This window comes from Nomascus leucogenys, chromosome 18 (assembly GCF_006542625.1).
Source record: "Nomascus leucogenys isolate Asia chromosome 18, Asia_NLE_v1, whole genome shotgun sequence".
Classification (NCBI taxonomy): Eukaryota; Metazoa; Chordata; class Mammalia; order Primates; family Hylobatidae; genus Nomascus; species Nomascus leucogenys.
In genome coordinates, this window is record NC_044398.1 from 67,690,793 (window position 1) to 67,703,481 (window position 12,689).

A 12,689-nucleotide genomic window follows, 5' to 3' on the forward strand; every position below is an offset into this window, starting at 1 on the left:
TATATTCCTTTGGGCATATACCCAGTAGTGGGATTGCTGGGTCAAACGGTATTTCTGATTATAGATCCTTGTGTAAAACACTGTCTTCCACGATGGTTGAGCTAATTTACATTACTACCAACAGTGTAAAAGCATTCCTATTTCTCCACAGCCTCACCAGCATCTGTTGTTTCTTGACTTTTTAATTGTGATATTAGGGTGTTGATTTGAGATCTTTCTAGCTTTCTGATGTGGAGATTTAGTGCTATAAATTTCCCTCTTAACAATATTTTAGCTGTGTCCCAGAGATTCTGGAATGCTGTCTCTTTGTTCTCGTTGGTTTCAAAAAACTTCTTGATGGTCCACTTGATCCAGAGCTGAGTTCAAGTCCTGAATATCCTTCTTAATTTTCTGTCTCGTTGATCTGTCTAATATTGACGATGGGGTGTTAAAGTTTCCCACTATTATTGTGTGGGAGTCTAAGTCTCCTTGTAGGTCTCTAAAAACTTGTTTTATGATCATTGCTGACTTAACGTCTGTTTTATCAGAGCTTAGGATTGCAACCCCGGCTTTTTTTTTTTTTTTTTTTTTTTTTTTTGCTTTCCATTTGCTTGGTAAATATTCCGCCATCCCTTTGTTTTGAGCCATGTGTGTCTTTGCATGTGAGACGAGTCTCCTGAATACAGCACACCAATGGGTCTTGACTCTATCCAATTTGCCAGTCTCTGTCTTTTAATTGGGGTCTCTAAAAACTTGTTTAATGAATTTGGGTGATCCTGTATTGGGTGCATATATATTTAGGATAGTTAGTTTTTCTTGTTGAATTGATCCCTTTACCATTATGTAATGCCCTTCTTTGTCTTTTTTGATTGTTGTTGGCTGAAAGTCTGTTTTATCAGAGCTTAGGATTGCAACCCTTGCTTTTTTCTTTTTTTTTTTTTGCTTTCCATTTGCTTGGTAAATATTTCTCCATCCCTTTCTTTTGAGCCTATGTGTGTCTTTGCACATAAGATGGGTCTCCCAAATACAGCACACCAATGGGTCTTGACTCTTTATCCAATTTGCCAGTCTGTGTCTTTTAATTGGGGCATTTAGCCCATTTATATTTAAGGTAAATATTGTTATGTGTGAAATTGATCCTGTCATCATGATGCTATCTGGTTATTTTGCACACAAGTTGATACAGTTTCTTCATACTGTCATTGGTCTTTATATTTTGGTGTGTTTTTGCAGTGGCTGGTACTAGTTTTTCCTTTCCATATTTAGTGCTTCCTTCAGGAGCTTTTGCAAGGCAGGCCTGGTGGTGATGAAATCCCTCAGCATTTGCTTGTCTGTAAAGGATTTTATTTCTCCTTCACTTATGAAGCTCAGTTTGGCTGGATATGAAATTCTGGGTTAAAAATTCTTTTCTTTAAGAATGTTGACTATTGGCCCTCTCTCTCTTCTGGCTTGCAGAGTTTCTGCTGAGAGGTCTGCTCTTAGTCTGATGGGCTTCCCTCTGCAGGTGACCTGGCCCTTCTCTGTAGCTGCACTTAACATTTTTTCCTTCATTTTGACCTTGGAGGATCTGATGATTTTGTTTCTTGGGGCTGATCTTCTTGGGGAGTATCTTAGTGATGTTCTCTGTATTTCCTGAATTTGAATGTTAGCCTGTCTTGCTAGGTTGGAGAAGTTCCCCTGGATAATATCCTGAAGTGGTTTTCCAACTTGGTTCCATTCTTCCCGTCTCTTTCAGGTACTCCAATCAATCACAGTTTCAGTCTTTGTATGTAGTCCCATATTTCTTGGAGGTTTTGTTCATTCCTTTTCCTTCTTTTTTCGCTAATCTCGTCTGCATGCCTTATTTCAGCAAGATGGCTTTCAAATTCTGTATCTTTTCTTTTGCTTGGTCGATACAGCTATTGATACTTGTGTGTGCTTCACAAAGTTCTCGTGCTGTTTTTCGGCTCCATCAGGTAATTTATATTCCTGTCTCAACTGGTTATTCTAGTTAGCAGCTCCTGTTATTATCCATCTTCTGAAGCCTACTTCTGTCAATTCATCCATCTCATCCACCATCCAGCTCTGTGTCCTTGCTGGAGAAGCATTGCGATCATTTGGAGGAGAAGCAGCGCTCTGGCCTTTTGGGTTTTCAGCGTTTTTTTAATTGATTCTTTCTCATCTTCATGAGTTTGTCTAGTTTTGATCTTTGAGGCTGCTGACCCTTGGATGTGGTTTTTGTGGAAGCATTTTTTGTTGGTACTGTTGCTGTTGCTTTCTGTTTGTTTGTTTTTCTTTCAGTGGTCAGGTCCTTCTTCTGTAGGGCTGCTGTTGTTTGCTGGGGGTTCACTTCAGGCCCTATTCATCTGGTTCGCTCCTGCACCTGGAGATGTCACTCCAGGAGGCTGGAGAACAGCCAAGATGGGTGCCTGCTCCTTCCTCTGGGATCTTTGACCTTGAAGGGCACTGTCCTGATGCCAGTAGGAATACTCCTGTATAGGGTATCTGACAATCCCTGTTGGAGGGTCTCTCCAAGTTGGGTGGCACAGGGAGCAGGACCCATTTAACAAAGCATTTTGGCTGTCCCTTGGTGGAGAAGGTGTGCTTTGCTGGGGGGAAACCCACTCATCTGGGCTACCGGGATTCCTCAGAACCAGCAGGAGGAAAGACTAAGTCTGTTGGTCTGCAGGGATTGTGGCCACTCCTCCCCATAGGGGCTCAGGCCCAGGGAGATCAGAGTTTGTTCCTGAGCCCCTGGCTGGAGTTGTTGGAGTTCCTGCAGGGAAGCCCCTCCCAGTGAGGAGGGGTGGGTCAGGGTCAGGCCTGAAGAGGCACTCTGGCTGCAGTCGGCCACAGCCAGTGTGTTGGGCTATGGAGGACACCTCTTGGGACCAAGCCGTCCACTCTCCCTGGCTCCAGCAGGGGAAAGGCGTGGGCTGGAGCTGCAGAGATGGCTGCCGCCCTTCCCCAACCCTGGGAGCTTAGTGTGTTAGGCAGCTAGCAGTCCCAGTGTTAGCTGCTGCGCCCCCTGCAAGGAGCTCAAATGGCTTAGACAGCAGGCAGCTGCAACTGTGGTGCTTGCTGCCCCTCTCTCGGGGGAACTTGGCAGGCTTAAGCAGATTCTCGCTGAGTGGCTGTTGAGAATCTGTGTGGCTCCATGGTTGGGACCCTATGCCCCAGTGGCATGGGCTCATGAGTGGGATCTTCCGATCCGTGGGTTGCACACTTCCATGGAGAAAGCACGGTTTCCCAGGCTGGGTAGGATTCTCACTCACGCCTCCCTTGGCTGGGGGTGGAGGTTCCCCTGCCCTGTGTGGCTCTCGGGTGGGCTGCTGCAGCACACTGTTTTTCCTTCCTCTGTGTGGGTCATGCCAGCCACCTAGTCAGTTCTGATGACAGAACCTGGATACCTCAGCTGTGGGTGCAGTATTCGCACGTTGTTTTATGGTTTTCTTTGATGGAAGACTTTGATAGCTGCTGCTTCTAGTCCATCTTGTCCCCACCCCTCCAAGTGATTCTTATTAGAGAAGGGAACCATCCTATAACCTTGCTAGTCAAAGAGGGGTCTCAGACCAGCAGCATCAGCATCACCTGGGAACTTGGTAGAAATGCAGAATCTTGGGCGCCATCCTAGAACCACTGAATTGGCATTTGCATTTGAGTAGGATCCCCAGGTAATTCCAAGGAATGTTAAAATTTGAGAGGCTCTGCCTTGCTATACTTATTACTTGCTATTTTGGTTACAGGTAATTATGCAACCAAAATCCTTTACACTTATTATCTCGTTAATTACTCAAAGTAACTATTATTCCTCTTATTCCAGATAGACGAGACTTCAATTAAATTGAACCATGTGAAATTGTAAATGTTAGATCATTTTTTGACCTACTTACAAAAAAGGCAATTTTATACATCTCAGCTTAATAGCAAGTGGTGATGGCACTGGGATTAGAATTTCAGCAGTTTGACACTGGAGCCGTCTCTTAAGCCTTATATTATTATTATGACTGTCATATATACCAATAACTGTTGGTTTTCAATAGCAAAAAAACTCACTTAAATTGAAATACATTATTGAGTTTCAAAGTTAGTACGTGATAGGGTTCTGAAAACAAAAATGTGCTTATATAAACAGAATGAATGTGAGATGGATATGAGGGGGTAGGGTAATGAGATAGTAAAGAAAGCAACTGAAATTACATGCTTTTCCCTCTATTTGGTCCGTATGGAGTTGGAGACTACAGGTATTAATGCGAATTTTCTTCCAGACGTGAAGGACTGAAATATCTTTTGTTCTGACTTATAATTTTCAGCTTGGTTCCAAATCTCAAAAACTGCAATTTTAGGCTATGATTAGAACATAAAATTGCTTCTGTCTACTAATTTTCGGGCAGAATAAGCTTACAGTAATAGGCTTATACAGCTTTTGTGTTCAAGGGCCAAAGTTTGTAAAATATGTGGGAAATTGGAAAAGGAAGGAAAGGTTTCTTACCAAACTTTTTGATACGTTTGATCCTTTGCAATGACTAAATATGCAATGAAGATCCAACAAAGTATAGACTGCCATCACAAGACCACTAGGTAGTTTCTTTCCTTCCCCAGACACGGGTATAAAAATGTTTTCTATTTGAAGGTTATAATCAACTAGTTTTTAGCGTGTTGTTCACAGAAGATTGAAGCTTCTCAAAGGAGTATTTGTTTCTCTGATTTTTGCTGACACCCTTTATCATGCCACAGTTCTTAGTCTTAACAAAGGGGCTTTATATATGAAAAGTGCTTGCTGTATTTTAACATGATAAATGAGTCAAGTGGTGATGACTTAGGCATAAGAGAAAAAAACAAAAGATGCTCTAAAGATGTTTAGGATTACTAGACTAGGACTGGAAAGAGTAACTGGAGATGACCACTTCAGTGACTGGCAGTTGGAAAGTAGTCTGTGAGGCTCCTTGTGGAAGTGGATCATCTTGCTTCATTTGATGAGGCTGGATTATGAGGTCCACGTACCTGAGCCATACAGCTGGTCACTTGGCATTTGAGTGTCCAGCTAAACGTGTACCTGCAGCGGAATAATATTCTGAACCTCTATTCATTCTTCTGCAATGTTTTCCTCCTCAATAAATATCCTATATTTCCCCCAAACTAATGTGCATAACCACTCTTTTATCCAAGTATAACACTGTCCCCTGAATACATCTATTATATATGCACTGCACATACCTTTTCAGAAGAGTAGGAATTGTAGAGGTTATGGGAAGTGAGAAATAATTTTTTTCATGAATGAAACTAATGGTTGCTGGTTGCCTTTTCCTTTTGTATGATTGGTCCCTTTTTGCTTATGAACATGAGAATAGTAGCCTTGGTTTTGTTTAGATTGCCCTAGGAATGTGTTCTTTAGGAGCTGTGACCTAAGCACTTTCAACTATGATCTTGTAAAAAACAATGCTTTTGTATTTTTGTTTTATTTTTATATAAGTGAGAAAAGGAAGGTGTTCTATACGTTTGCCAAGTGGGCCTTTGTATGTCAATATCTATCACATATAATCATAGAAAATACAGACATTCCTCCAGGCCTCATACTCTGTGTCTGGTCCCAGGCCTATCAGTGATTCTCTATATGATTTAAAGTATGTCCACTCTACTTTTCCTTCTTTCTTTTTTATATATTGTAAAATCAATTTCCCCTCAGAAAGTTTAGAAGGAATGAACGAAACTAAACAATGAATATGAAGTAGGAAAACACATTATTTAAGAACGTAATAAATTAATTTCTTAATTTATAAATTTATAATTAATTTCTTAATTAATTTATTAATTAAGGGGTTTTGGGGAAAAAAGAGGAACATCCATAGAGTGGTTCTAGTTCTGTGTTAGCAGTGTGTAATGACTGGATGTCTTCCTGGGTCTGCAGTGTTTCACCTATTCTTGCTCCTGTCACATAGCCTGAAAATATTTTACCATTGTTCTGACTTCAAAGGACTTGACTAATAGGAATACACAACTCTGTATTACCCGTTCATTGTGATTCTTAATTTGCAAATAATAATAAATGGAATCTAGGAGAGTATCCTCAATCTGCCTTAGTATGTTCAAGGTTAAAGGGAAAAGTTTCCTAAAGTCAATCTTCCAATTCTCAGTGAAAAGAACATTAAAAATAGAGAAAAAGTCCTTTGGGTCAAATGAGTTTTGTGTTTGGCACTGACACAGGAGAAACCTGTGAATACATTAAAAGTAGAAGGCATATAAACCCTGAATTAAAGACATGAATACCAAAAGGCTTTCCTTGGAGATCAGATGCTATGGGTTGAATTGTGTCCCTTCTGTCAAATTCATATTTTGAAGACCTATCCCCCAATACCTCAGAATGTGACCTTATTTGGAGATAGGGTCTTTACTGAAGTAATCAAGTTAAAATGAGGTCATTAGGGTGGGCCTTAATCCAATATGTACATTTTATTTATGATTGGAGAAAACTTGGATGCAGGCACACAGGGAGAATACCATGTGAAGATCAAGGCAGACAGAAATTGGAGTGATGCCTCTATAAGCCAAGGAACACCAAGACCAGCACACAATGAGAAGATAGGGGAGAGGCACAGAATGGATTCTTCCTCACAGCCCTCAGAAAGAACAAACCCTGGTGTCACCTTGATTTTGAATTTCTAGCTTCTAGAAGGGTGAGAGAATAATTTTCTGTTGTGTAAGCCACCCAATTTGTGGTACCTTGTTATGGCGCCCCTAGCAAACTAATACACCAGGAAAGGAGTTAAACCTTGAGATTCTACTTACAGGGGCCAGTGTTATGACTGCAGACCTGGGCGAATAAAACTGAAGAAGGAATAGTCTATGGAGTTGTTTCAAATGATGTTCTCATTTACCGATGTCTTAAATACAGTCTTGCCTATTTACCTCAACTGCAGAAAGAAAACTAAGTAAAATTGAGGAGAATGAGCTTTCATTTCACACATCAAAAAATGTGTTTTCTGATTTGCCAGTGAAATTTAGGCTGACTGAAAAAAAAAAAAGAATTCCTCATGATATTGTCACTCTAATTTTTCTAGGTCACTAGATCACGGGAAAAATCTGACTGCTCCACACCTGAATTATATCAATTTGCATAAACTAATAAAATTACAACTTAACTACCATCATGAGGAGTTATCATGTTCATTATGGTGACAGAAGCTGGGCGTGAAGATGGGAAAATGCCGCCAATCCCCCAGAAAGCCGTTAATGTTACTCTGCCAGGGGATCTAAAGGTGTGGGAGAAGATTTTAAATATAGCACCCGTCTTAAGCACTGTGAACAAGCAACACTAGTATAGGTAATAAGAAGAAGCCAACCTTAGACATATGGCTGGGCCTCAAAGGGATGCAGCTGAGAAAACATAGCCCTCGTCAGGTACCTTAATAGGAGGAGTTTAATATGCTAAATTCATAATAAAGGTGTTATTAGAAGAGCTACAGCCACTCAAAGATGGGGTTGATGGGAGAAAGGGAGGTGGTGGTGTTTCTAGAGCCCGCAGTCTTGGGTAATAAGGACAGGAACTGAGACCATCGAAGAGATATAACAACTGCTGGGGCATGGTCCAGAGCAGGAAAGGGGAACTAGTACCCTTGCTTCTGTCTTCCTCCCAGTCTCCAGTGTCTTTCCAGCACTTGTTATGGCAGCCCTAGCAAACTAATACACCAGGATAGGAGTTAGACTTTGAGTAAACCCTTCCCTTAGGATGGCTGGAGGGAGCATACCCCACACTGGTGTTCCCACTCATTACAAGTCAGCCACAAGCATTGCTGAGCAGAACTGAAGGCAAGTGGCAAGGAGGTGTGGGAAACATGGTTTGCTGGTGTCGGCTCCTTGGATGATGGAGGCAGGGGAGGAGTATTAGTTTCCTTTTGCTGCTGTAACAAATTACCACAGACTTAATGGCTAAAATCAGCACAGAGTTATTTCCTTATAGTTCTGGAGGTCAGAAGTCTACAGTCAAGGTGTTGGCAATGCTGCATTTGTTCCAGAGGCTTCTAAGGAAAATCTGTTTTCTTGCCTATGCCAGCTTCTAGAGTCTGTCTGCCTTTCTTGGCTCACTGCCCCTTCTTTCATCTTCAAGATGCATCACTTTAAATTCAGCTTCATGGGCACATCTCCTTTTTTGAGTTTGACTCTCTTACCTCTCTCTTGTGATAACATTGGACCCACTAAAATAATCAGGAGAATCTCTCCATTCAAGATTTTTTTTTTATTATACTTTAAGTTGTAGGGTACATGTGCACAATGTGCAGGTTTGTTACATATGTATACATGTGCCGTGTTGGTTTGCTGCACCCATTAACTCATCATTTACATTAGGTGTTTCTCCTAATGCCAACCCAAATGTCCATCAGTGATAGACTGGATTAAGAAAATGTGGCACATATTCTCCATTCAAGATTCTTAACCACATCTGCAAAGTCCCGTTTGCCATGTGAGGTAACAGTTTCATAAGAGCCAGAAATGGGGATGTGGACATTTTGGGGGGCCATTATTCTGCCTATCACAGAAGGGAAGGTAACAGACATGGGGTCATCAAGCAAGTGACAAAGGCCTCCTGCCAGCTCTTAATAGGCCTTTCGTATCCTTTCCAGATGCTCCTTTGCACACAATTCCATGGCATTTCAACTAGCTCAAGTCTTTTTTTTTTTCTCTTTTTTTTGAGACTCTGTTGCCCAGGCTGGAGCGGTGTGATCACAGATTACTGCAGCCTTGACTTTCCATGTTGAGGCAATCCTCCCATCTCAGCCTCATGAGTAGCTGGGACCACAGGCACATGCTACCATGCCCGGGCTAATTTTTTTGTATTTTGTATAGACAGGGCTTCCATGTTGCCCAGGCTAGTCTCAGAATCCTGGGCTCAAGCAATCTGCCCACCTTGGCCTCCCAAAGTGCTGGGGTTACAAGCATGAGTCACTGCACCTGGCCTGCCCAATTCTTATACAATATCTGTTGGATCACTGTTTTGGAGGCAAAACAAGTTTGCCCATTTACAGGGCAAATGAAGGCTTAGTGAAATGTTATCCTAGAATACTTTCTTGGAAACTTTGATTTAGTTGAATTATTTTTGAACCCGGCAGTTGCTGAGATAGAATCAGAGGGTGGAGAGGAAAGGAATAGGGTTTGTTTCAGCCCAGGAGCCTCTAGACGTTGACGAGCCAATCCCTAGGGGAGGAGAACCCTGTATGTAAGCTGAGCAGTTGTCAGGAGAAAGGCTTAGTGTTTTAGTCTGCATCCCATTTGTGTGTGTGTGTGTGTGTGTGTGTGTGTGTATGTGTTGCAGCTTCTGTGGGAAGCACACCAGCAGGAGCCTTCTTGTCTTTAAACCCTTCCCTTGGGATGGCTGGAGGGAGCATGCCTCACCCTGGTGCTCCCACTCATCACAAGTCAGCTACACACAGAGGTGAGCTGTTCCTGGAGGAAGTGAAGACCCAATTAGACAACAGGTCTACTCTAGCAATTGGAAAATTTGAACATATTTTTTGGAGAAAACAAAATCAAAACCCAGTAACAGAAAGTTTATAAACAACTGCTTCTCTTCTTCTCTATTTTTGCATGTTCTGAGAGTTCTGAGCAACTGTCTCTCCTCCCTCTAATGAAGTCCAACAGAAGCTTCTGATTTTATGAGTGGCAATGTCCTCCATGTGTGGCTTCCTAAGAAAACACCCTTGGGATGAAGGTGGTGTAATGCAGTGTATTTTCCAAAGCCATCTTATCCCTGTTAATTTTATCAAGAAATTTAGGAAGAACAATAACTGTGAGGCAAACTTAGATCCAGTTAGGCCCTATCCCAGGCTGGTTTCTAAACTTTTTTTTTTTTTAAACTCATTGAGAATAGTCTCTTCAACCTTCACCTTTTTAGTTGCAGTGGTCTAAATTGTGCTAGAGTGTATTGAGTGCATGCATGGGCTGTAAGCAGAAATTCAAATTTTCTGAAGGGTATAGGTGCCTCTATTTCAGGAACATAATAAGCACTCTGGTATGGTTTGGCTCTGTGTCCCCACTCAAATCTCATGATGAATTGTAATCCCCAGTGCTGGGGGAGGGACGTGGTGGGAGGTGATTGGATCATGGGGGTGGATTTCTCCCTTGCTGTTGTTAGTCAGTGAGTTCTCTGAAAGTGTGTAGCACTTCCCCCTTCGCCCTCTCTCTCTCTCCTGCTCTGGCCATGTGAAGGCTGCCTGCTTCCCTTTCACCTCCTGCCATGATTGTAAGTTTCTTTCGGCCTCCCCAGAAGCACAAGCCTGTACAGCCCACAGAACCATGAGCTGATTAAACCTCTTTTCTTAATAAATTACCCAGTCTCAGGTAGTTCTTTATAGCAATGCAAGAATGGACTAATACACACTCACCCAGCCAGCTTTCCAACAAGAGTCTGTTTTATACAGTGTGAGGCCTGGCAGAGAAAACAGAACAAGCCATGGATGTATTCACAGTCTATCTTGGTTTTTGGAAATGGGAATTTCAGAAAAAAGGACAGGGCTGGGATCATGAAAGGGCTTGGCCATCATATGATAACTTGTACTGACCACTACCGGTATTAGTCCACAACCTCCTGGCCATTTGACTAAGGCAGCCTCTTCTTGGTGTAATTCAGGATTGTGAAGCTCCACAAGGAGGTGACAGTACAGTTTAACAACTGAGGAGCATCTTTTAAGGCATACAAATATCCTGGTAGGACATGAGATTTTTTAAAAAACTAATCATGGTCCAGTTCCTACATATCCTGGTGAAACATCAAAACCTTACCAAGGACAAAGGATTTGGCTTTAAAGATGTGTGTGTGTGTGTGTGTGTGTGTGTGTGAGAGAGAGAGAGAGAGAGACAGAGAGAATGCACATTGGCATCTGTGTGGTTGGCCCAGGGGAAAAGGGAATAGTTTAGGAAAAAGGAAAGTCTGACAATAACAAGTAGAATCTGGAAACTACTTTTCTATTAAACTTTTCAAGGGCCAAATACCTCTGCAATGTCCTCCTTCTTGGCTACTGAGTGGCATGGGTAAGTAACCAAGGAGCTGCATATTGTCTGGTTAATGTCCTCAAGTTGTATGGGACTAAATTGGTATCCTTCTGCAACGGAGATGTATTTATGGCTAAAATGGACTCTTGGAACTGCTTCTGAATCTTTGATTCTAGGAGGCTTATTGTGCCTGCTATACCAACTGGACCCTAAGTGGTTTTAACTTCCTGGAGTTAACTGTGTCACCATGACTGCCAAATTGTAGTCTCTGGCACCCAGTTCCCTATGAAGACCACAGTGGGTGGTATGTGTGGTGGTGATGATGACATGTATGCAGGGGAAGGCAACAAGGGAGTTGTAGAGACAAATTATGGCCTATGTCTCCCTTTGTCTTCTGTTCAGGCTATGGAAAAAGCACTTGAGCAAGAATCTCACTTTCTGCAAAAATAAGTCTTTCTGAAACTTTTAGCTCCTGCAGTTCTACACAGTGAGCATAGCATCTGTGTTTTCCCATCCCTGCTTACTTACCTCTGACATGCAGAATATGCTGTAGTATTCTCATTACTGAACGGGAATGCAGAGAAAGGCTGATGGCCAGATAGCAATATTAAAGTAATATAATTTCTTGGTTCAAATAAAATATTGTATGCAAAAATACTTAATAAACTGAAATGAATCTGTATATTTACTTTAAGTTCAATATTTGATATGCAGTAAGAATGCTTCTTGAAATGAGAAAGTGATTTAAGGAGAGATAAAAATCAGTGTATTGATTTAAATTTTTTTGTAACTTGTGGCAAAATATGCATAACATACAATAAACCATCTTAACCATTTTTAAGTGGTTAAGCTCAGTGGCGTTAAGTGTATTCAGATTGTTGTGCAACCAATCCAAACTTTCTTCATCTTGCAAAACTGAAACTCTATTCCCATTAAATAGCGTTTATTAATTGTGCTGCTATGAACACTTATCTATGAGTATTTGTTTGAGAACCTGTTTTTAATTCTTTTGGGTATATATCTAGCAGCGGAGTTGCTGGGTCATATGGTATCTCTATGTTTAACTTTTTGAGGAGCCAGCAAATTGTTTTCCACCAGGATGAATCATTTTACAACTCCACCAGCAACATACAAGGGTTGTGGTTTCTCCATATCTTCACCAACACTGTGTATTTTTCATTTTAAAAAATCATAGCCATCCTAACGGGTGTGAAGTGGTTTTTATTGCATTTCTCTAATGACTAATGATTGTTGAATATCTTTTCATGTGCTTATTTTCCATTCATGTATTCATTTAGAGAAATGTCTATTCAAGCCCTTTGCCTGTTTTAAAATTGGGTTGTCTTTTTGTTGTTGAGTTATAAAAGTGTTCTAAATATATTCCGGAGATGATTTTCAAATATTTTCTGCTATTCTGTAGGTTGCCTTTTCACCATTTTGATATTGCCCTTTGATGTATGGAAGTTTACATTTTGATGAAGCTGAATCGATTTTTTTTATTTTGTTGTTCATCCTTTTGATGTTATATCTAAGAATCCATTGCCAAGTGTAAGTTCATGAAGATTGATTCTTATGTTTCTTCTAGGAGTTCTGTGGTTGTATCTGTTATATCTAGGATATTGATCCATTTTGAGTTAATTTTAATATATGGTGTGAGGTAGGAACAGCTTTATTCTTTGGCTTATCAAAGCACAAAGAGGACCATCACAAGGAAATTAATTAAAGTACAGCATTTGGAAATTAATTGT